Source organism: Corvus hawaiiensis, chromosome 1 (assembly GCF_020740725.1).
Source record: "Corvus hawaiiensis isolate bCorHaw1 chromosome 1, bCorHaw1.pri.cur, whole genome shotgun sequence".
Classification (NCBI taxonomy): Eukaryota; Metazoa; Chordata; class Aves; order Passeriformes; family Corvidae; genus Corvus; species Corvus hawaiiensis.
The window spans coordinates 20,343,053-20,369,399 of record NC_063213.1 but is presented as its reverse complement, the minus strand read 5'-3'; positions in this window follow the sequence as shown (position 1 = coordinate 20,369,399).

The following is a 26,347-nucleotide window of genomic DNA, read 5'->3' as shown; positions in this document are numbered from 1 at the left end:
GGAAGGCACAGGAAGACAACACCATAGAGACACCAAAGTCAGTGAAGAAGGAAGAGCTGAAACCGTGAGGGAGGAGAAAGAGGAGATGCTTCAAGCTTAGAAGCTGAAATTCTGTTGTAAAGCTATGGTGATGGACTGTGATACATCAGAGTACCCATTGTAATTTCATGAAAGCATGGGGTGTGGAGTGTTCAAACAGTACTTGTGAGCAAAAATACTTGTGCTGAAATGAGCAAATGTGAAGCAGCTGTAATTTGATGAGAAGCTTGAACAGAGAGAGATGAAAGTGAGGAGGACCCTTGCTCCCAGGGAAGGAGAAGACCTCTGTTCCTAGAGATGAAGATGCTCCCAGAGATAGGTGAAGAGAACCTTTGTTTCTGAACAGCTCATCCTTAAAATGGTACCCCAGTAGCTCAAGATTGAACCCTTGGAAACAGTTGTGGGGAAAGCTGTAAGTCAAGGGAAGGGACTCTCACGAGAGCAGAGAACCAGCCCAGGCGGCTGTCTCGCTGTGACACTGAAGCCATGAGAGAACTTCTTGTGGAGATGTCTCCTTAGCATGAGCAAGAGAGACTCCTCTCCCTAAGTGAACTGGAAAAGATTATTATAGAGGTGGTAAACTGACTGAAAATCTCAAGGGTTGTCTTTTTACATTGTCAGTGGGAGAAAGGAGAAAGGTGGGGGGAGGAGAAGTGTTCTGAAGGTTTAGTCTGACTTTTTCTTTCTTTTAGGTCTGTTAATAAACTTCTTTATATTCTTTTAAGTTTTGTGCCTGCTTTGCTTTCTCCTAATTCTTATCTCACAGAAGGAAAATAAGTAAGTAATAGATATTTTGAACCAAACCTCTACACTTAATTGGTGTTTCCGCCCAGTTTACGAACTGAACCCACTACATAGCTCTTTAAATAACAAGAAGCAAATGAATGAAATTGAATTTATTTTTTCATGTATTAAATGAATGTGTATGACTGTTACACTTTAATACATTATGTAACTTACTTTACACATTCGACTGAGTTTTGAAATATTTAAGCCATAGACTGCCAGAGCTACATTCCACTTTCTTGGGCAAGACATTACCACTGTGCTGGGTAATGCTATCTCTAAGGCTTTTATGTTTTAGCATAAGAGGTACTTAGAATTATTAAGTTTCATTGATTCTGAATGCCACAGTTTCTATGAGCATCTGATTTTTTTCTTATCTGTATTCTTTTAGATCTATATGCCCAAATTGTATTCAGAAATGTAATCCTCAGACACTAGAGAAAACTAATCATTTGTCTATTCCAGTTATAAATCATACCTTATTAGAGAGAATCAAATTTTGTTTGATCCCAGGGCAGAAAATTATGAACTTAATTCTTTAGAAATTGCACAGGAGATAATATCCGATAATCCATTAAGCACATCTTAATCAATATCCGTCATTGTAATGTAAAGCACACTGATAAGGATATGCATATTGCTGATTAAGAGTATGACTACAGTGGTACTCTATACAAATTTCAAAGAATTTGAACTTAATAGATTGCTAATGTATCAAACAACTAATTTGATTCAAGAGCAACAGTGAGGTATTTTGCATACATAAGAATCTGAGTCAAAATGTGTTAACACCTGCAAGCTTTAAAATACAACGGTGTCTCACATGTAATGAGAGAAACTAACTTCACATGAGAAAGTGTGTAGAAGTTTACTGTTAGCATGACCCAGTCCAAATGTTGCGTGCTGAAGTGGAAAGATTCTTACCAACTTCACTGGGCTTTATGGAAGACCTTTGCAGTCTGGTATTACATCTTTCCTTTAAAAATACTCCAAACACACAAATGGCATTTTAAAAATAAAGGATAGCTTTCACAGGAAATTAATAGGACCTGCCACACTTATACTTTGCTTTAAGCTTGTCTTGGAATGAGTTTTCTGCCTGTGTATTTATGCACTAGAAAATCCTAACTGACCTGGAGCAGATTAAGTGATTATAGTGTGTGATTCAACAAATTCCAGAAACACGTTTCAAGTCCCTGAGTCACTCACATGCTGTTCAACTGTTTATGCACTGTGAAAAATGGCTGTATGACAAGCATGCAGAAAAAACCTATTCTTATCAAGAGATTAAGTAGTTTTGTGTGGCTTCTGCTAAACTGACCTCCCAACCTCCTATCCCAGTATATGTTCTAAATAGATCCTTAAGTTCCTAATGAACTACAAGTAAATCAGGAAGGGAAATGTCTTGCATACTTTCTATGTAGACCTTTTTTAAAGCTCAAAAATAATGCTGCTTTTTATGTGATGTCGCTTGTATCAGTAAATTAGTGCCCCTGAGCACAGGTAACCACACTTCCTTTGTAAATGTAAAGGAAATGTTAATTATATTAAATAATTTCCTCTTTGCAAGACTAAGGAATGGTACTTGTAACCTCTCCTTTTCTGTCATACAAAGTCTTCTTCCAGTCTGAACAGAGCAAGCAATTCTAGGAGTTCCATTTGTTTAAGAAAATAGGTCTAAATTGATTAAACTAATCATTTTATTCTAACTGCTCTTTTTAAAGACAACTGCTGATTGCATGCCCCTTTTGTAGCTGTAGCTGAGCCTGAGATGGTACAAAATAACCATGTTGCCAGTTGTCACAACTAGTTGCTCATTCTTTAATTAAACATAATATATAAAACCATATAATTTACATCTAATTGGGAAACATCTTCAGTCAGAAGGCAGCATAGTCTGATGGCATAAGTAGAAGCTTGGGTGTCAACAGGTCTGAGCTACTGTCCAACTGGAGAATCACAGCTGGCCTGGCAATGATTCCTTAATCTTTGTGTTTAAAAATCTCATTTACTTACGAAGGATAATTTCAGTTAACCATTGACTTTATGAGTATGTGGTGAGAGTTGGTTAATGTCTGTTTTGCAAACCTTAAAATAGAATAAAAATTTAGCACCAACTTGTAGGAGCAGCACACTGTGATAGGAGCAAGACTGTAGTTCAATAAAGCAAAGGAAGGATTGTAACTGCAGGTTTGTTTTAAAAAACACCAAAGAAAACAAACCCTTGTGTTTCAAAGTCATATTCTGGTTTGCCAGAGTTTAATGTTGTTGAGGAGGTGAATTGTAAATATAATAATCAAACTCCATGAAATAACAAGAGTGGGTTTATCCAAGGAGAGATCTGGAATCAGTCAAACATCACAACAATGCTTGGTGGAAGAGGCATGGGATTGAAGAAGTCCTCTCCACACTAGCTGAACACAAAAGAAAGCAGCTCTGGGGAGAAGGACCTGGGGGTCCTGGTGGACAACAAGCTGTCCATGAGCCAGCAGAGCCCTTGTGGCCAAGAAGGCCAATGGGATCCTGGGGTACCCTAAGAACCAGCAGGTTCTTAAGCAGGTCAAGGGAAGTGATCCTGCCCCTCAACTCAGCCCTGGTGAGGCCACATCTGGAGTGCTGTGTCCAGTTCTGGGCTCCTCAGGAGAAGAGAGACATGGAGCTCCTGGAGAGGGTCCAGTGGAGGGGAACAAAGATGGTCAAGGGACTGGAGCACCTCTCTTATGAGGACAGGCTGAGGGAACTGGGCCTGTTCAGCCTCAAGAAGAGGTGACTGAGAGGAGACCTCATCAATGTCTATCAGTATCTAGGGAGAGTACGAAGAGGATGGATCCAGGCTCTTCTCAGAGGTGCCAAGCAATAGGACAAGAGGCAACAGGCAGAAACTGATGCACAGGAAGTTCCATATGAGGAAGAACTTCTTTACTGTAAACTGGCATATATGTTATTTAGTTCAGCTCCAAAATCAACTATTTTACCAAAGGCAGCAGCTTTTGCATTTTCCAGCAGAAATCAGATGCTAACTAAATATCATTTAGTGTAATAGGCCGATTTTTTTTTTAGATATTCAGTATACATTCAAAACTTTATACTATCTTGAAATCTCACACTGCTCTTTAAAGTATCTCTTTTTTCCTCAGAAAGACTCAAAAGGAGGAAACTTTAGAAACAAAGGAACAATCTATTACTATTCATGATCTGGTATACCTATTATCAGCAGTGCACTTAACTGAACAGGCCAGCATCCATGCTGCAGTCTTAGTTAATCTCTTCCTTTTCTGATTGAGAGCTTTTTTTCTCAAACAAAGGAAAAAGCATTAAGGTAAAATATGCCCAAAGGTCCTTTTATTGCATACAAAAATTAATCAGGACCCTTTTCTCACACATGGGAATACATATGCTGTTAAATTTAAGAGAATGAAAGTGACTGCTTGTGTACTGACAGGGAGGTGGCACCTGTATTTTGGGGATAATGTCTTTCTCATCATTAGACTAAAGTTTTATCAGCCATGAAATTTTTAGATTTTTCTCTTTGGCACAATATGCATCACCGTTTTTACATGCTTTATGTTTTGGTCTCCAGACACGCTCTTTCCTGGGAAATTTTCTGCAGCCAAAGAGAATTTGTCACAATCTGGTAAATTTACAGAGCAAACCTTTTTTATGCACAAGTGTTTTATGACCTACACCATTCACTAATATCCACAGGGAATGCAGAAGTGCCACAGAAACAGAATCTTCTCCATACACCATGCCCTGCCTACACTGAAAATTAAACATTGCATAAAGCACATATAAAGTTAGGCAATAAAGTTAGGCAATTACCAGACATTTACACTCTCCAGCTTGATTCTGTATTATCCTCCATGCCATAGCTTGAATCAATACCATTACTAACTTTACTGTGTGTGCCTGTATTACACACATTCAAGCCCCAATTCACTAGAAGTTGCCAACCTTCTGACTAGTAAAAGTTGCAGGTTGCCAACTTTTGCAGGGGCACACCAATCTGCTTTGAACAGGTCACTAGGCATTTGACCCCTGTGCAAGCAGGAGCTGGATGTTTTGCTGGGGACAAGTACCGACACTGAAGGAACAGGACCGAACAGCAGACAAAATACAACTTAGCCCATGATATCATTATTGCACTAAACCCTCATTTCGTCTTTTAGGCTCCACTCCTCTACTCTTACTGCACATAGCTGAGGATTAAAGCTGGAGAATACAGGAATGTTGGAACACCCAAACATTAGCATTCACAAAAAAATATATAATACACAATAGACCAAAACAACAACCTGAAATGAATTAGAAAGAAAACAATAAGGACAAATACCCTTATTCAAGTTATGACCATCAGGAGCTTAAATTATAGTTTTTGCTTAGTGCATTAAGAAGTACTCTTCCCACCTCACCTTAGATCCCAGGATGTCCCCTTTCCAACTCATATCTTGGGATCAGCTGATTTCTTCCAAGTAGTCCTTGAAAAATAGCTGTCAAAAAAAGCACTGTGTAATGGATGGTCTGTGGACGGTATCTTTTCAGCTTTATACCGGCTAGCGCTTATATTTCAATGCCTTAGAAAGCCTCGAGCAGCCTTGAGAGGTAGCAAGGGCGATCTAGCACTTTAGTAGCTCTAAAATCGGTACCTGAATCAGCTGCAGAGCAAATACCATCAGCAGAAGCAAAGAGGGAGAAATATAGCTCCCTGCTCGCTCAATTCCCTGCAGTTAGAAGCCTTCAAATGAGACAGATGACCAGAGGTGTTTACAGGAAGGTAGCTGAGCTGAGAGAGGGCGTTTGCCTCCCCTCGACCATCTTTTATTCGGAGAAGGGGAAAGGGGATGACTGGGGGCGGACCCGGGGTGAGTGGCCAATCAGACACTGCTGAAGAGTCTGAGTTACATTTGGTTTTGCCCGCGCTTGGAACAAAGGAACTCGGAGCACATGTCTTTGGGAGGGGGGAGGGGAAGCTCAGAACAGGCAGCAACAATTCCCTATTTTTTTTTCTTTAAAGCTGGGTTGTAACTCTTAGTAACTTAAAAGTGCATAGAACAGTAACAAAACAACAGTGCAAAATATAATTGTAATCTATCATCCCTACAACTCGACAGTACCTAGGATGCCTTTAAACTAGTTCCCCAGTCAAAACTCAGGGGTTTAGTCAGGACATCTATGGTATGGAGTATCAGGACAAAGGTTTACAAAATACAGTGCAAAAACCTGAGTGCAAAACAGTGCAACTTAACTTAGGGGATTAACATGAAGATCTGCAGTAGGGGGTTTACATGAAGGTGCAAAATCAGGATTCTTTTTACGGCGTCTCTTCCAGGAGGCAGTTTTAACCTCCTTAACTTTTGAGGAAGTGACATAAGGTTTTACCCACTTCCCTGGGATCCATCTCAGTCCTTGAGGGGTAGATACACTGGCATACCCACGTCCCCAAGTTACAAGTTTGTACGGTCCTTGGATTTTTTGAGTCTCTGGGTCCTGGATCAGGACTTCTGGATTTTCCTGCAGTTTCTGTCTCCTGGTGTTCTGGAAATGACGATAGATGGGAGGGTTTGGATCCTCAAAGGTGCCATTCAGGAAGTTTATGGTAAACAGTGCTTTGCTGAGTCTGAGGACAGGTGAGTTGAGTTTGGTGGTCCCTGATTGTTGTAGCAGCATTCGCTTGAGGGTTTGATGGGCACGTTCAACAATGCCTTGTCCAGTTGGGGAGTGAGGAATACCTGTAACATGTCGAAATCCCCACTGCTGACGAAAGTTTTTAAACTCCTGGGAGGTGTAGGCAGGTCCATTATCAGTTTTTATCTCCTCAGGTATACCAAGCACAGCAAAAGCTTGGACAAGTGTTTTTCAACATCCTTAGCCTTTTCACCTGCATGTGCAGAGGCATACATAGCACCAGAGAAGGTATCAATAGAAACATGAACGTATTTTAATCTCCCAAATTCAGGGAAATGTGTGACGTCCATTTGCCACACTTCACCGCTATTAATACCTCTGGGATTGACCCCCATGCCCAGTGATGGAAGCTGTAGCTTCTGGCAGTTGGGACACGTTGCCACTATTGCTTTTGCCTGTGTCCGCGACAGATGGAACATGCGGATAAGAGCGGGAATATTTTGATGATACATGGCATGGCTCAATTTTGCTTGTTCAAAAACTTGGGGGAGCTTTGGTAAGTCGGCTGATAGAACTATGTCTGCTGGCATAGCCAGAGCATCAGCTCTACGATTACCTTCTGCAATAAATCCTGGCAGGTTTGTATGTGACCTCACATGCATGACAAAATAGGGATGCTCTCTGTGGGAAACCAGATAAATTAATTTTGAGAGTAAATCATAAATTTTCTTGTTTGAGATTTCTTTTAGGAGAGCATGCTCAGCTCTAACAGTTACTCCAGCTACATATGCTGAGTCTGTGACTAAATTAAACGGTTCTTTGAATCTCTCAAATGCTCTAACAACAGCTGCTAATTCAGCTACTTGTGGTGATCCCTGGATTACCTCGATGTCAGATTCCCACTTTTGCGTCTTTGGATTTTTCCATGTGACCACAGACTTTTTACTTTTTCCTGAGGCATCAGTAAAAACGGTAATCGCATCAAGGGGTTTTCTACTTTGAATCTCTCGAGGGATGAAAGAGAATGGCAGATTAAACATGTCATGTTTTGGGTAATGATTTGAGATTTGGCCTGAGTAACTATCTAATGCAAATTGTAAATTTATATTATTTTGGAGCAGGTGATCTAATGCGTCAGTTGTTACAGGTAAGTAGATGCATGCAAAGTCACATCCTGCCAGGGTGCAGAGCCTTGCTCTACCCTTCATGATAATTTTTGCCATTAGTTCTTGTGGCTGTGTGATGGTTGTAGGAGGTTGGAGTGGAAGGAATACCCATTCAATTATGATGAGGGGTTCCTTCTGCTCTTTGTCCCACTGAAATATGAGGCCATGAAAGCGTGGTACCTTCCCTAGAATGACAAGCTTAAAGGGTAGGGAGGGCTGATACCTGTGTGCTTGTCTGGTGGAAATGAGCTCTTGTATCTTTTTGAGAGACTGCCTTGCCTCTTCTGTCAGGGATCTAGGGGATGCTGGACCGCCTTCCCCTTTTACTAGGTTTGCAATAGGAGCTACATCCTCTGTGGTGAGTCCTAACCAGGACCTTAAATACTTCAGTGTCCCACAGATCTGTTGCACTTCCTCTAATGTTTTTGGGTTATTATTAATGGTGACAGGTGTTGGGGTGATAGAGGTTTCTGTGATTTTGAGTCCGAGGTATTTCCAAGGGCTTGTTCTCTGCATTTTTTCAGGTTGTAATTCAAAGCCCTTGGCCTCTAGGGCCTCAACCACCATGTAAGTGTCTGCTCGAGATACTGATTATTGGGAGCACACACCAGCACATCATCCATGTAATGCAGGATGATGGCTTTCTCTGCTTTGGCACGGATGGGAGATAGAATTTTAGCAATATACTCTTGGCAGAGAGTTGGGGAATTTTTCATACCTTGGGGAAGCACAAGCCAATGATAACGTTCCATGGGAGTTTCATGATTAAGAGATGGTACAGAAAATGCAAATCGGGGGGCATCTGCAGGGTGGAGTGGAATATGAAAGAAGCAATCTTTGATGTCAAGAACAGCTAAATGCCAATGTTGTGGGAGCATTGAAGGTGATGGCATACCTGGTTGAAGGGGTCCCATGTCTTCAATAACCTTATTAACTTCTCTAAGATCTTGGAGTAGCCTATATTTGTTCTTTCCCGGTTTTTGTATTACAAACACAGGTGTGTTCCATGGGCTGTTAGTTGGAACTATATTTCCTTTAGCCAATTGTTCAGCCACTAATGTTTTGAGTGCCTCTAAGTTTTCTTTTTTTAACGACCACTGGTTAACCCACACGGGTTCATCTGCTTTCCAAGTTAATTTATGTGGATGGCACTCTGCTTCAGTGGCCTGCAAGGGAAAATTTTGATGTCTACGGGTGATATCAATTTTTGTTCCCCACTGAGACATGGCATCCCTTCCCCACAGGGTGAATTTGGCGTCTAGGACATACGGACGAAGTGTCGCTATTTGTCCTTCAGGACCTTCAATTTGGATGGTGTGTTTGGACTGCTTTGCAATTTGGGTACCTCCAATCCCTTGTATGATGCCCTGAGATTGCAATTCCCATTGCGTAGGCCACTTATCAAATGGAATGACAGACACATCAGCACCTGTGTCTAACATTCCCATGATACTGATTTTATGTGATTTGTAACGGAGCTTACATTCTATTACAGGTTTGTCGTTTCCCAAAACCTCAGTCCAACAGATGGCTGGGATATGACCATCTGTGGGCAGGTATTTGGGCAGTGGAAAGGCCTGTGCAATGACTTGACCTTTAGGCATAAAGTACGGTGGATATATACATTGTACAATTAGGTTAGAACACCCGTTCTGATCCATTTTCATGAGTGTGGGTGTAACTTCTATCCCAGCAGGTGTTTCCCGAGTGTCCCCAATAACAAAAAGGTATGTAAATTCTGGCATGTGGTCCACATTCTGGAATGAGATGGGTATTACAGTCTGTTTGTTGTTGTTGAAATGGTGTGCTTTATCACAGGTTACCTTAAACCTGAGTCCAGAAGTCCAAGTTGCTTTGTCTGCAGCCCTATTTATGTCTGAACGCGGAGCTGTTAGGACGCGTTGAGTCGCTAGTTTCCCTGCTGTTGACCTGGGGAAACAGTCTTTGGAGAGTTTTTATCAGCAGTTATAATTGCTCTGCAATTGCGAGCTACATGTCCCTTTTTCTGACAACGATAGCATACAAAGTTACCGCGCGATTGAGTTTCTCCTGTACCTGTAACATTCTCCACAACCTCCCCAACCATCCCCACTTTTTTCAAAAAGGGAGCAGCTGTGTTCAGCTGCACCTTCTTTGTACAGACTTCGAGGATGGATTCAACAGTAGGAGGAGGATACAGCGGGAGAGTGAGAATGACTTGTTTGCAAGCATCATTTGTATTAACTTGGAGAAGTTCGAGTAGGAGTGCTTGTTGGAGGTCAGGATTAGGGACCTGGGAAGAGAGCTTCGTACAAACGGTTATAAAAGTGAACAATATTTTCATTTGGCGATTGCTTGATGGTGGTATAATGAGAATTAGGAGTTTGAGATGGTAATAATGTTAAGGCCTTTTCAGCAGCACGTGTGATTTCAGTAAGAACTGGACGAGGGATAAGCATTGCTTGTTTTTGAGGATTTGCCATATTATTGTCAGCAGATAAAAGGTCTAATGTGATATAATTGTTTTCAAAATCCAGGTAATTATCTGGAGTTTGCAAGAAAATTTTCAATAAATCAGATAAAATTATTTTCCATTGCTTTTTCCACACCATAAAATCACCAGGTGTGAGAAGAGTTTGCATTAATGTAAGTAAATCATGAGGTACAAGTAAGTGAGTTGCAAAAGTAGCACTTAAAAGGTTCTTAAAATAATTACTATGCATTCCAAACTCCTTAATTGCCTTGCACAAATCCTTAATATCAGAATAAGAAAGGGGTTTCCAGTCAGGGTTAGCTCCATTGCTAGTACAAGAGAGTGTAGTAGAAGCAGTTGGAGTTACTTCCTGGTAGCCATGGGTTCTCGGATTCAGAGGGGCAGTCACAGGACTGTGGGAACCTGGGGCGGGACAATGGGAAGCAGGGGCGGGGAGTGGAGGGGCAGGGGCGGGGAGTGGAGGGGCAGGGGCGGGGAGTGGAGGCGGGGACACGGCCGGAGGAGGGGAGGGGTCGGGGGCGGGGTTGTGGGAGGCAGGGGGCGGCACTTGAGCCGTGGGCGGGAACAGAGGGAGGGGTGAAACACGACGCTGTGGGGACGGGGTCGGAGGCGGGGGTCAGGTTGTGACGCAGGAGTGGGAGGGGATGGGGACAAGAAGGGATTTGTGGGATGGGGGAGAAAGGGATTGTGGGAGGTGTAGTTTGGAGAGGAAGGAACATTGCGTCCGCCATTACTGGAGACAAACAAACTGGGAGAAAAGCGGTTGGGGGGAGGGTTTTTTTCCCAGGCTGCGAGCACATGGCAATGGCTGTCCCTGGGAACAAAGAGATCAGGGGAGAAGGGGTTTTTACGCGCGCTTGAAGCATGAGGGCTAGAAACTGGGGAAAAGGGAGTGGAGAAAAGGGGTTGGGAAGGTCCTGGGATGGGCTCCGGATTCCCATCCAAGGCAGGGTGCTGAGGAAACACGGGTGAGCCAGGAGGACGATAGCTCTCCTGTGCTGAGAAGCAGTCTGCTCTAGCTGTGTTTTCCAGCGTAGGGGAAGAGGGGTCCGGGATACAGGGGTTGGAAGAGGGTATGAAGGGATTAACAGGGGGGTTTTGCAGTGGCTTTTCATGTACTGCCTTTTTCTCCGGCAAAGCATAACTTAGTAACAGGAGAGGAAAGAATTTTGAAACTGTTTCATCTCCTGCACGCCTCAGAGAGGAGAGTTTTCTCCCCACCTTATCCCAAAATTCAGCAGATCTTATGTCTTCGGAGGTCAGATTAGGAAAGTACTGAAAAAGCCATTGTACAAAAGATTGAACTAGATTTTTAGGGTATTTATGCCCAGTTAAAGAAAGGTAACTTTGAACTTGGTGGTATATTTCTCTATGGTGTGCAGAAACTTCAGATCCCATTATGAATGCACACGAAACCTCAACCCCTTACTCACCAAAAAGGAGGAAAAAAAAGGAGAAAGTTTACACCGGCACCAGCTTAAGACAGGAGCCCCTAAACCAGCAGGGAAATACTCACCAGAATTCTGGATTTATCACAGGAAAGCAGGTCCGGAGAAAAAAAAAAACGCGAGAAGGGTCTTCTGCTTTCCAGCCGTTCCCTCGCCACGTGGCGTGGGGGAGGGTACAGGCTGAGGCTCTGGGCTCGATGTTACACAAAAAGTAACACCTCGCCACACAGAGCTGGCACAGCAGGACGTGCAGAGCTAACTCCCGCAGACACAGCTGCCGGGACACCCTAAAGTCTCTCAGAACCGGAGTTCAGAGATAGCACGCTGGGCGCCAAATGTGGACGGTATCTTTTCAGCTTTATACCGGCTAGCGCTTATATTTCAATGCCTTAGAAAGCCTCGAGCAGCCTTGAGAGGTAGCAAGGGCGATCTAGCACTTTAGTAGCTCTAAAATCGGTACCTGAATCAGCTGCAGAGCAAATACCATCAGCAGAAGCAAAGAGGGAGAAATATAGCTCCCTGCTCGCTCAATTCCCTGCAGTTAGAAGCCTTCAAATGAGACAGACGACCAGAGGTGTTTACAGGAAGGTAGCTGAGCTGAGAGAGGGCGTTTGCCTCCCCTCGACCATCTTTTATTCGGAGAAGGGGCAAGGGGATGACTGGGGGCGGACCCGGGGTGAGCGGCCAATCAGACACTGCTGAAGAGCCTGATTTACATTTGGTTTTGCCCGCGCTTGGAACAAAGGAACTCGGAGCACATGTCTTTGGGAGGGGGGAGGGGAAGCTCAGAACAGGCAGCAACAATGGTCCAAAAGCAGCACAAGCTATTGGATGTTATGTAGCTCACTGCCACTGGGCACCTTTTGGGGACAGTTTTCCATACCTCCCAGCAGTGAGAATCGTCATACAAGGGTGGGGGAGAGAGGACCCATGTTCAGCTCAGTTCAGCCTCCCTGCAGCATGGCAATTCAGGCAACCACGCAAGCTGGAGGTTATTTTTGCTGTGTTCTGGGTCTACAAATGCCTTCCTCATACAAAAATAACAGAAGATTTCAGGTTCCCTTTTAATTGTGTGACTCTTCAGGTTTACGTTCTATTTTCTCCAGTTTTCCTCTTTAGATATGAGTAAGAGACAGTCAGTCTTCAAAAAATTTGCAAGTTCAAGTTCTTTCCTATTTACAGATTTCTAAAGTAAAAGATTTGAGAAAACAGTCAAGCATTATTAAATTCTTGCTTTAAAAAAACCACATTGATTATTTGTTTAAATGCCAGCACAAGTTTTTATGAAACTTCCCTTTCAACTGATGGGAAAAATAATTTTTTTCCTGATATTTCATACATACATTATTAGATTTGACTATGGATTTATTGATTAAATTGATCCATCATATTCAGGTCTTTTCAGTAATATATCCGTTTTGACACCTCTTGATTTAAAAGAGATTCAAAAGTTTTGAATGGGAATTCTGGTGAAAATACACCTTTTATCAACACAGAGCCATCACAGATGAGCAGAAAGAGCCCTTGGATTTCACCTGGAAAACCTGGCTTCAAGTCAGGCTTTGCAGAAGTCAGACAAGAAACCTGAATTTTATGCAAGCATCCAAAACCCCATCCCCAATGAATGAGCAGGTTTCTCTCTCTTCTGGAAACGCTCGACCCTAGATATTTTTGAAATGCAGAAAAGACTAGGTATTTCTTAAGCATTTATCATTTCCTTGTGAAAGCAACACATGAAACTTCTAGAATAGTGAAACTTTTCAAGTTTCTGATCAGACGTGTTGAAGTTAATAGATCAATTAATAAATTTCTAGAAACAGCAGGAATTTCATTAGTGAAGTTCCCATTCTTTCTGGGTTGTTCCTAGAAATAAAGATAGAATTAATAACTACTATGATGATGGAAAATAGGAAACCTAAATGCAATGTTACAAAACATCTGTAATTAAATGGCAATTTTGAATTAACCTTTGCATTTTGGAGTGTAGAAATAATTGTGAAAATCTACATTTTACTGCTGTGGTCTCAGTGCCCAAACCACTCCATAAAATTGTGCTGGAGGTTTTAGCATTGCAAAATATGGAAAGTATAGAAATAAAAATACATTAATAAAAATTTACATTTTCTTAACCATGCAAATTAAGTTTCAGCCTCGTTAGTGAAAAATAAGAGTGGAAAGCAGGAAGAAATGTTATTCAAACCTTTCAGTGAGTCAGAATAGGTGTGACTGAATTAGTTAAATATATTTTTATGAGTGTAATCTATGTGAATAATATAATCTATCATCATCAGTCTCCAGGATGATACCTGCTGATGCCAACTGATGACACCAATTCACCGATTTATTAAAATTAGAGTCTTACGTTCTTAAAAATCAGCTTTTGAATGCCGGCCAAACCCAGGACATAGCTTAAATAGAAGCATAGCATAGTTTGGAAGACAAACGCCTTAATGTGAAAATATCTCTCCAGCCTATCTGTTGTAATTAAGTGCTGGTGGTCACCAGACAGCATACATTTCCCTAGACAGAAAAGTCCAGGATTTAACGCAGCAGCAAGCCCGGGTGTAGTAACCTGAGCTGAGTAACAAGGGAAGATATATTGAGAATGAAGGACCGCAAGAGAGCAAACTCTTGCATTGCTTCTCACTGACTTTACAACCTGTAGAGAAAGCCATGCATCCTGCACTGAGCCACCCCTTCACTGAGTGGTGGGTGACAGGCCCTGTCCCTGCCCATCCTCCCCTCGTGGGCGCACCTGCCGGCTGTGCTGGCCAGGTCCAGATGACGTGTCTGCTGCCTGCAGGGTAGCTGGGATCAGGGGAATTAGTTCTGCTTGCTTTGGGAGGCCAGCCCAGCCGCCACGGTTTCTATTCAAACTCCCCTCCACCACTCAAGCTCAACTGGAACCATTTAGTACCCTCATTGTTCTGTGGTTTTTATTTGTTTCCTTCCACTCAAGCACATGTTAGAAAAGGCGACCCCCCAGCAATCTTTTTTTTCCCCCTTTTCACATGACTAAGCGATTATCTTCTTCCTAATCAAAGAGACAGATGAAAAGAGTTTATTAATAAAAGTTCCCCTTCAGGAAGATTGGAAATGAATGATTAGTAAAATACACCCAATTTTACTTATAGACCCCCCTCATAGAGAGGCATCTGTGAAGGGTAGGGATGCCAGAATAGTGGTGGGGACTCAGGCATCTGGAAGCTGTTTGCGATATGGATTAGAAGTCAGGCTGCACATAGATACTGCCTCCAGTCACAAAAGCTTGCGCTGTGGAGGGGAAAAAAATATGCTGCTTGTTTACAGTGCTACTTTTTCCCTTTGCTTGTTATCTGTTTTATTTCTTCCCTTGCTCCTCTCTCCCCACACCATTCATGTGCAATTATGTCTGCACCAATACGCCAGCTGGTGGGGCCTGTTAACCATATCCACCACACCAGCATCTAGGAAAAGGGGAGAAGGAGACAGGAGCTGGGCAAACAACACAGCATTGTGCTTGGGACCAGGGCATTATCTGCTCCCTGTTGCCAGGGACCACTGATCAAAACGGGAAAAACAACTCCTGCACTGGGGAGAACAGACTGAAAATAATTGTGTCTTCAGCTTGCAGTGTATCCACAGCATATTTAAAACAGTGGTAAATCACAGACACAAAACCTCCAAGGGGCTTTAAATAAAGAGCTGAATATTTAAGCAAGTTTAGAATGAGTGGTGTTTTCCAGACAGATCTAGTTTTACCAGCATGAGCCTGAGGTTGTTGTGCTATTTACAAGCATTAAACCAGACCATCATAAAAAATCGTATGAAACCTGAGAACCATTCTAGTGAATAATTCTATCATACTTGTCTTATGAAATAAATATTAAATACATTTAAAGATGCTACTTTTGAATCTTACTAGCAATAGGCTTTTCTGATGCTTTCTAGTTAAAAGCATCAGAAGTTAAAATTTTAGTCTCAAGATCAAGTAAGAAAAGAAGTTATACTTCTATATAAGTATAACTTCTTATATAAGCCTTCTATAAGGCTACTTAAATTCTACATGTGTACATTAGAATTTATATTACGGGAGTATCCCACCTGAGTGTGAGGGGGCATGGAAACAGGGTTTTAGGCCTTCTGTTCATCCAGTTTTCCTTCACTCAGAGGAAACAAAATCCAAGCCCTAAACTACCTAAAAAAAAGTCTAAGATAATTTTTAAAAATGAAATTATTATTTTAGACTGGGTTGCTTTCAAATCCAAATTCTCATGCTGCGTTTCAAAGAAAATAAAATTTCTCCCTTCTCACACCTTATTTGGAAGAAATTGCGTTCTGAAGCAAGGGCATTTCTTTAACTCAAATTCAGCTTTTTTCTAGGATCGTCTCTAAAAAAATGCATTTAAGAGTTGCAGGAAAATACGCCTGGGAAAAATAGATTTTTGTGCAAGCAGATTTCTGAATTTGTCACCATTTTTGTTTATTTAAGAAAACAAAAAGGAAAATTAATTGGAAGACCACTACAAAATAATTCAAACATCTCCACATAATTACAATTACAGCAGCATCATGGTAGGGCTATACTATTGCTAATGCAGTAAATAAAGCAGGCTATTACAGTAAATCCAAAATTGTTAGATTTAAACTCATGACAATGGAAATTCATTTTAGACCTACTGGATTGTATTAGATGTATATTTTAAGCCTCTTAAATGCTTATACATTAGAGGTATAGGGAATCTCTTCTTTTAGAGGAAGGACTGCAGAAAAAACCATACCTTGTAAACAACATTCTTAATGCCATTTATGTGTGCCATTTTACAGAAAAAAAAAAATTAAAATGATAGGCATTTATTTCCACAGAAAAAATTATGAACAAGACCAGTGTTGTACAGGTTTCCTTAGAATGGGTTTAAGATGATCCCATGACATACAAGTAGAGGGGATTTCACTGGACACTCCTCATTAGTGCCAGCAAAGTTCTAAATAACATCCCATTATTACACATTCCATGTCTGTTAATATTTAGCAAATTCTTTATATAGTATTAGTAGGCTTGTTTATATCAGATTTTCATGAGAGTAACAATCTACCTATGCAAGTCTTCTTGAAACAGAAAATCACAACATATTTAAAACATGTTTAAAACCAAATATTTTTCTATCTATATAAATAATCTATAATTGACTCAATACACGATGCTGCATCTTCCCAGATGCAGACATCATGTACACTGTTTCTTAAAACAAAGTAGCTACTCTCTTCCTTTCTCTTCTTGCAAGTGATGTAAAGTTAAACCCCTCCTTTAACCAGAAAAATTATGTAGTGCCCAGCTAGAGCCACACTTTCAAATTGCTACCACTACGGAAAGCTTCATAGGCAAAGGTAAAAAGAAAACATTGTCTAGGTAGGTCATCATTGTTCAGGCTCCCATGAGGAAGTCCTAGGGTAAGGGAGAATAGCCTGGGTAGTGCAGTAGGGCAGTAGGCATATTAAAATATGTCTCTGTTTAAGAGAGAGCATGGGTCAAATAATGACAGGTTTGCAAAACATAAGACATCTAACAATATTCAAAATTCTTCAGGCATCTCTGACAACCTCACCTTCCTTATGCTTTGTCTGCATTCAATGCCTACACCAAGGGGATTTCCATTTATAAAAGACCAATTTACAGTTAAGAAACCAGGCCTTTTTTCCTGTAGAAGGATTGTATCTATAAAAGAAAAAAATGCAATGGTTGAAACTATTGAAGATAACATTTACTTTCACATCAAAAATATGTTTAGGTTTTGTCTTTGTGGGATTTTTACAGATAATATAGAAATTTTATAAGACGAGAGAATTTTTTTGATGGAACTGCCACTTTGCAGTTCTTGTGTTTGTTAAGCCATATTGCCATACTTTTTCAGAACTGTACCGATAAAAAATTTTTAGAATGATCTGTATTAGCTGAAAACATTTATTATTCTTTGGAGCCATCTAGCTAAGGCATTTACAGAAAATGGAGTGTAATATCCCAATTTTATTCTCTCTTTAAATAGAAGTTCTAAATTCAGTATGTAACATAGCTTGATGTGGAAAAAAATATTTTTCACACATTTTCTGTTCTCTTTAATTCTTTGTTGCCTGGTTAAGACATCCTGTGTGAATTTGGACACATGCAGCTTCACGCACATGTTTAGAGATTCAGACTTAAATGCATGATTGACGTATAACCATATGCAATACATTCATATATTTTTTGACATGCTCCCAAGCAGTTGATTTTGTGTATTTATGTAGTAGATGGAATATTTGTTTGCATTGTCCTTTCCATTAAACAAAGGCTCTATGACTTTGTCAAACTGCTGTTAAAGGATAATATGTAAATACGACTTAAAATTGCACATGCAAATGGCCATATGCAATTATGGCCTTCTAGTAAAAAACATGAAATTAATGTGCCTCATTAAATACATACATTTTATAGCAAAAAAAGTTAATAAAACATGTACAGTCCCTACTTCTTTAGTTGTTACCACAATATCATTCATATTTCCACAAAACTAAAAAAAAATGGTTTTTCTTTCCTTGTTAGATAGAAATGTTTTATGTTTGATGACATTTTTTAATCAAAGTCTCAAGCAAAACCATGTGGACTGGATGTGAATGTTGTTAGTTGAAACATGAACAGGTGATACAGCCTGCTCCTCCATACAGAAAGATATTTAACTAAACAAATCACTAACCTCAATGATTACCAACACTTAAAAAAAAAAAAAAGAGCAAAACAGCAAAAGAGAGGGAAAGAGAAGAAAGAGAAAAAAGAGACAGAGAGAGAGAGAGAGAGAAAGAAAGAGAAAAAGAAAAGAAAGAAAGAAAGAAAGAAAGAAGAGAGAGAGAAAGAAAGAAAGAAAGAAAGAAAGAAAGAGAAAGAAAGAAAGAAAGAAAGAAAGAAAGAAGAAAGAAAGAAAGAAAGAAAGAAAGAAAGGAAGAAGAAAGAAAGAAAGAGAAAGGAAGGAAGGAAGGAAGGAAGGAAGGAAGGAAGGAAGGAAGGAAGGAAGGAAGGAAGGAAGGAAGGAAGGAAGGAAGGAAGGAAGGAAGAAAGTCAACTGAAGAGTGAAAATGTTTCTGAAATTAACATCCAGTCACACTAAGGTGTTTATATGTATGCATGTAAGTGTACGATCCATATACGTCCCTACCTCCATCTATGTACAATATGTACAAATTTTATTTTTCTTGACTTGACTCAGTTTTGTCTGGAGCCTTGCAGTTTCTGTTCAAGGGGAGTATAAGTGAAGATCTTTAAAGAGGTACATATTTTACTCGTGTGGTTGGCCTGCAACCTCTGTTCTGATCCTTCCTTCTATAAACAATCCCCTCATGATGATGTGTTTGTCCTCTTCCATGTGTGGATATATCTGACTCTTCCAAAGGAGAAGAGGAGCAGCATAGGTACATCCTGTGGTAAAGAACTTTTGACTGGGAGTTGATCAGCATTCTAAAGGCATCTTTTCCAGCTGTGAAAGCCAAAGAACAGTTGGCCTTATTTCTCTTGAAATATCTAAATAAGATGAAACTTGGACTACTTCCTTAAAGTGTCCACATCCAGATTAAAAAAATAAAAATAAAATCCCTTCTATTTCCTTAAAAAGTCTTGTTTAAAAAATTATTACTGTCACTATGAACCTAACACTTCTCTGTTTTCAAGTATGGTGATTAAGGAGAGAAACCCGCAGGACTTTGTCCTCCCCTTCTCCCACGGTCATGAGCACAAATTCCTTCTGTATTGTACCTGTATATGTTGCCATCATGTTAGCCAGCATACCCTGAGTGCTTTGCCATTTAAAGTGAAACTAAAGTGATAAAATCTCATTTTTGCTACTTTTTCCTCTATATCCCCACACACTGTTATTTATCCAAAACTCTTGAATTATCTAGAGTGACATTCATCTTGCCAAGTGGGAAAAAATAAATTAAAGATGTATCTTTAGGGGAAGAACACCTGAAGAACTCCACTCCTTCAGTAGTTCAAGCCATAAGACTATTACGGTGTCTGTGTTCCGCTACTGATATTTGTCTACATATATAATTTTGAGCACTTTTTAATTGTAAATTTAACTCTGCATTTCTTGGATAGACTGTTAATTTTGGATAGACAGGTTAACCATTTCATAGCCTCTAGCATTTTTCCTACATGATTATATGTACTCTTAATCTAATTTTAAGACAAAAGTCAGCAAACAACAACGTGTTTTAGTTTGTCTGTGATATTTCTCCTAGGCAAAAAGTGCCAGATGAAAAGTCCAGTGAAAAGTGTCAGAAAAAAATAGATTACAGGGCTAAAACAAATGCTTAACCCACTCCAGCTTAATCCAGTGGGCATCTTTTCACTCTCATCAATGTGAATGCCTAGTGAGAATCTCTCTTTTCTGGTGAAGAAACAAGACCAGGTATTGATAATATTTATTAATTTTCATCCAACATCCAGAGTTTATTCTCTGCTTTTCTGCCATCTGAGATAATATATTCTTTCAAAATTAAAACATAGCAGGATGTTTGAAGTTTTTAACCACTTCTCAAATGCAAGAGGTACAAAGACCAAATCCAAATCATCTATTTCCTATCACTCAAGTGCCCCACTGTAGAAGTGACACCTTGATTCTGCTAATTAAAATAAATAAATAAATAAATAAATACTTATAATTTGCAAAGAAAGCTAATTGATAAATGAAGTGTTGCCGATTAGTAGTGGTGCTGGCAGCGTGACATTCCATTATCCAGCCAGATGGCTTGCAATCATGTGCAGGGATGTGATCCCTCATACAGAGGGACGGGATCCACGGCAGCTCACCCCCTCCTCCCCTGCCCTGACTCCGGGCATCCCTTTCTCTGACCCCTTTGCCAGTACCACGTCCGCTTTCGTCCCTGTGCTCAGGGTGGAGGGGCTGGCTGTTGTGAAGGCTCAGTGTCGCTTGGGCTGGGTGACAGCCTGTTCTCCACAGACATCGCTGTCAGAGAATCACAGACTTCCACATGTACAAGCGAAATTAACTTCTGTTAGTCTGACATTTTCTGCAATCAATACTCACAGGGTCCTTGTCTCTGGGATCAAAATTCATAAATCAAAAGCAGAAAGCATGAAATAAGGTATTTGATAAATCCATTAACTGAAGTGGAAGTGTACTTCTGTCACACTGTTTAAAGACTACAGTAGTGCTGGCTAAAGGGGGAGAAATCTAACAAACACATTAAGTGAAGTGCTGGCTTGTGTTTGTTTGAATATATGGCTCAATCTCCCTTGCTGAAGGGCTTTATGCCTGGGCAGCAGACAAGTTGGTTTCCCTGGACTCCACGCTGCACAGACTGCTTTCAGAAAGCAGAAAAACACCAACTAAACTACCATGTTCTTATGGACAATCCTCTCCTCCCACTCCAGAACAATCCTAGGTAAAGACAAATCTACATTGCAAAATGTAACACCACTTCAAACCACTTTTAGTTCACTAAAGCTGCATGAGCTTAATGTGTGGGTTGTTGTTTTCAAGGGTTAGAAGGAAGTCCAAGATACAGATAGATAGGGACCAAGAAAACTTTTGTTGCATCATTCAGTCCAAACATCCAAGTGACTCCTAAAGCTCCAAGGACTACCTGTCAATACCGTTGGGCATCTAGGAATTTTTTTTGAACAGAGAGTCAAACCCACACCTGGTGTCATCTGATGTGGGTCTCTCCAAGTGACAGTAATTCTCCAGAAGATAAAAATGTATCCCCCAGTTGCGTACTCTTAAAATTTACTATAGAAAGATATATCTTTATTTTTCAGCTATGATTCATGATATAGAATTAGTGGTAGAGGTTTACATCTGAACACAAATAGCATTATTTTAACAGAGCTACTTTTTAAAGAATATCATAACTGTGTTTTCTGTGATTGAAAACTGCAATGTCTTCTTGATACGTAAACTGCCTAATGGCCAAACCTTGTATCTGTAATGTAATATAAAAGGTAGCAGTAGACAAATTGCTTTCATTAGACCATTTCTTTATATCACTTCAAATACCACGACAATACACTTTCCTTCTTTCATACTGTAAAATGAAGACAAAACAGCTGCTTTTCTGTGTGACAAAATCTTCTTCAACAAGAGCTGCCTCTAAGTATAACTGCATGTTATCAACAAAGCTCCTATTTTATAGTTTCTGAAATCAGTAGAACAGTATTTTCAGTGCATCTCATTCTATATTTGGTCACTACCTATCAATGAATAGTTTGATTTTGCTTTTCTCTAATTGCAAGCTATCCAATAATTAGAGCAGGTTTTTTTTCTATACAGATCTTTTGTCTTCTAAGTCTGTCAATAATTGTGATTTTCTAAGAGTCTGAATCTACTCTAATAGACCTATGAGAATGACTTTTTTTGCTGTTATGTACATTCAATAAATTTTTTCCCTTATCACTTAAAGGATTCTATTACTCTCTTTTCTGCCCTGTATAATACATCTCCCCTTGAGAAAACTCATGTTAACAGTATAGAAGTCTGCATTTACTTTTAGATAATAAAATTATTGGGCATGTCTGGCTTACCTGAATATTTACAGTTATAGAATCACCCTTATCATAGAACCATTCTAAAATGAAAATGTTCTCAGTATATTGGCCTCTGATATTTACTACTCTACAAAACATCTACATGTGGGTTTTTCATCACTCAGGGAGTGTTAGCTGAAAATCTTTTGGGAGAAAAGTTTTTTGGGTTTTGGTTACAATCAACATTTAACCCTATTTCTCAATTTTTTTTTCATGAACCCTGGGAATCCTGACTCTGTGTCTTCCCATGGTGGGAGGTGAGAAGCTACAGCAGCTACTCATCTGTTGTGGCTTCCCAAGCAATAAGATCCTCACTCCTTCACACAGTCAGTCTGATTCTCGGTCTGCCTGGCTGACAGGTGACTGGCAGGGTGAGCGTCCTGGGAAGCTGAAGAGGCAGACAGCCTATCCACTGATGGAAAACCAGCCAGCCAAATGCCATTTTTATCTTCCCCAAAACTGTTCTGTCAGAAATATGTGGCTTTTTTTTTTTTCTTTTCCTGCATGAAGGAAATTTGTTTTCCACTCAGCTCTTTTCAGGGATTGTTACCAAAGAAGGAACACACTATTGTGTTTAAGTGAGCTTTCACTCACTTAAACAAAAATTCAGTGAGTTCACTCACAGCAGAATACCAAGCAGATTACCTTGCTTAGGACAATCAGTATAGATGGGAACTTATGACGTTTTCAGATCTCAATCCAGGACTATTAATTGATCCACACCTCTCCAGAAAGGCAAGTACCTAATTAAAAATAGGGTAGAAAGGAGAAACCATTTATGTCTTGTTCTTTTTCTGCTCTCCCTGCTGCAAAGTTGACTTCTCAATTTCCCAGTCAAACCAATCTGAGAAAAATTCCTTCCCTTTGCTTATCTACCCCATTGACATAAAAGACATTTAAGTCTAGGGAACATGATGCTTCAGTGCATAGTCAATTCTTATAATATCTTCATATCTATATCTCTGCAGACCCACTTGGGAGAGTCTATGAAAAAATACACTCAGAAGCAATCATACTACCTAGCAAGCAGCTAACAAGTGCATATGTTTCAACACTTTTCAAGATATATGTAAAGATACAGCGTGGTTTTAATTTTTACCAGAACTGCATTTTTCCAGTGTTTTTTTAGTCCTCTGTAAAGCAAGGTGGTCTGTAAATATTTAGACCATTACCTGTAGAAAAGGAGATGTGATTTCTGTTGATGCTATCCAGTAGAACATGATAACATTATTTAGGAATGGTGTAGTAAATCCAGAAATCTTCCAATAGAAACTTACACTGGCCAGCAGTGTTTTGACTCAAAGAAGTGTACTTTGTTTTGGAATTTAAGAAATATTAAACTATTTATAAATGCATTTCATAAACTGAATTAATATTTTTATATGCTTTTGATTCCTAATGAAGAATTTTAGCTGTTGTACAAATAGACAACAACAAGTCAGGCACTTACAAGTCTTTTGAGACTTATTCAATAGAACAGTGAATTCCTACAAGAAATACTACTTGCACTACTGAAATATGACAAATGAAAACATTAAGCTTCTCAATGTAATGTCCCAGGAAAAGGATCTTTTCCATTTCATTCAAAAAATAACTAAAATATCATGACAAGTGAAATGGGAATAATTTTTTTTTTTTTTTTTACATAAACCAAATGAAATTACACCGATGAACCTAGTAACAAGCTGTCATTACAAATAGCTTGGGGTTTTTCTGTTCTTTTTGAGAAAAATGTTCTGCTACCACTTTGATTCTAGTAATGAATACTACTTCCGTCTAGTAAGCTTTTTTTACTCTTCAAAAGGGAAAGCCCTTTTTTTTATTTGAGGGGATGTCTAATAGTATGTGTTGATTATAAATACAAAACAAAACCTTATATACAGTCATGGAATAGTTTTGGTTGGAAGGGGCTTTTATAGGTCTCTTAGTTCAACCCTCTTACAGTGAGCAGGGTCATCTTCAACTATGCAGTTTAAGTACTAAATCTTCTTAAATTATAAAAATTGTATATTATTAAATACTTTTTCACCAGTACTAAACATATGCTTCCTGCTGTAGTCTATCCTGTAGTCCTAAGAAAATCTATTTGACAGCAGCAATCATTAATACCAAAACATCTTCTACTCTGCTTGTATTTTCTTATATGGGTTTCTCTATTACATTAAAAATAAAAGACAAGATAGATGCTTACAGTCTATGTAAATGCTGAGACCTTTTTAAGAATTAGGAGGGAAAGAGTCTAATTGCAAACACAAGTGCAGAAGAGCTCCAGTAGTCAGAGCATTTGTCACTGAAGAGCAACAAGAAGATTAACTAGGTAATGAGAAGATTCATGATGAAAGCCTCCATGTGGTTCAGAGGCAGTTTCTCCTTGGTTCTGGAAGCTCAGAGACGAGACCATTTTCTTCCTCTCTGTTCTAGGCCCCTTTAATTAAAATTCCTAGAAAAGACAAAGGTGTAGGAGTTTTATTTGGGATTTTTTATGCGTATGCTGCTAGAAAGCAAGTAAGTTCATCTGGTATCCACCCATTTTTCTGAAAATCTTCCCATTTTCCTTTTCTGTTTCTCCAAACATACTTTTTCAAGTAGCTTTATGCCTCCATTATGCTGGAGAGAGGATCCGTGTTCCCATTATAGCTCCCGCCATGCTCCCTGAGCTTTTCCTCGAATAGTCTCATCTTGATTACTGTGCTCCCAGCCAGAGTAGATGAAGAGAACCAACATATATGAAAATAATTACCGTCTCTGAAAAGTGTTATAGTTAACTACTCTTAACTCTGCCTTATAGCTTTCCTAAAATTTAAATATAATGTGCTGGTTCTCACTTGGCAAGAAGTATGAGAAGATATGAAAATAGCCTTTCATTTGTATTTCACTGGACATAGCTGTTCTAAAAACACATGAACAGGTCAATTTTTTCTTTGCTATACTTTTGCTTTCTACCATGAAACAAAGGAATAATGGTGAACCATTATTTCAGCATCTACAGTATTCCCTTGCCAAAGTGCAGGGGTTACATCAATACTGAAATAGAGATATCCTAGTCATTTAGGGCAAGACTGCTTTGTTTTCTTGTAATTCATACTCCATTATGACTTTTGAATTGCCTAGTGTTCCATAAAGTATGCTAATTTAATATCTTAAGGCTATGGCAGTCACCTAAATGTCCATGGTATAGTAAAAAAGACAGCTTTTTTTTTTTTTTTTTTTTTTTTTTTTTACTTTATTAGGAATAGTTTTTCAGAAGCAAGGATGAAGAAAATACTTTCCTTACTATTTTTACAACCAAAACAAAGGGCAAAGCTCCAACAGATCTTTCTCTGGAAAAGGCTCTCTCCTATGCCTTTGGAGGCAGGAGAATGCCAGGGAAACTTTTGGAGTTATACTTTCCATTCTATCCCAGCACACAGTTCTGATACCAGTTTGTAATACTTACAAGACATGTCAGGAGTTGTTTTGTTTAATTGCCTTTTTTTGCACATACACAGTTCATGGTTCAAGCAGTGGTGAGAAACCATAAATTGGACATAAATCCTAGTGTGCATGAAGGTAACATACTAGTGCTTATGTCCTCTTCCTCCTATCCCTAAATGAGTAGTTGGCAAGTTTGATAGCTGACTATTAAGAGAAGACTGTAACAATGAGGTATTTTAAGCCAGCAACAACAAGGTAGATGGGTGTTCACAACCTCAATGTAGCAGCTGCAAGCGCCTGAACTCATTACCTGAGCCTCAGGCTCAAGCAGAAAGAAGGGAGGTTGGTAAAGTGTGAGAGCTATTTGCAAACATTTTAAAGTACTGTGGTTCCAGTCCTGAATTTGAATGGAAAGCTGTGAGAGAGCTGTGTGAGAGGTTTAACAAGCTGGGTATGACAGGCAGAAGAGGAGCCACTCTTTTTTTGCTAAACTGGTATTAAACATAAATTGGTAATACCAGCCAGAGGCTTAGTCCTTCTCATTGAAACTTTCTAGCCATTTACTAACTACCTCAAGAAGCCCTGCCTTTTGCTAGTTGGAACATTTACATAGCCACACACCAAACTAGATCTGGGTGGAAATGAACATGATCTCAAAAACAAAAAATAAGAGCAGGTTTTAATGTTTTTCAGTTTCTCAATTCAGTTCCCTAAACTGCAACTAAAATTTTACTTACAAAAAAAGAGACTGTGGGAAACAGCCCAATGCAGAAACAAGTGTTGGGTGCAAAGAGAGGAGGAAACCCTCCTGTTGGCAGAGCTTCTGCTTATGCCAGCTTAA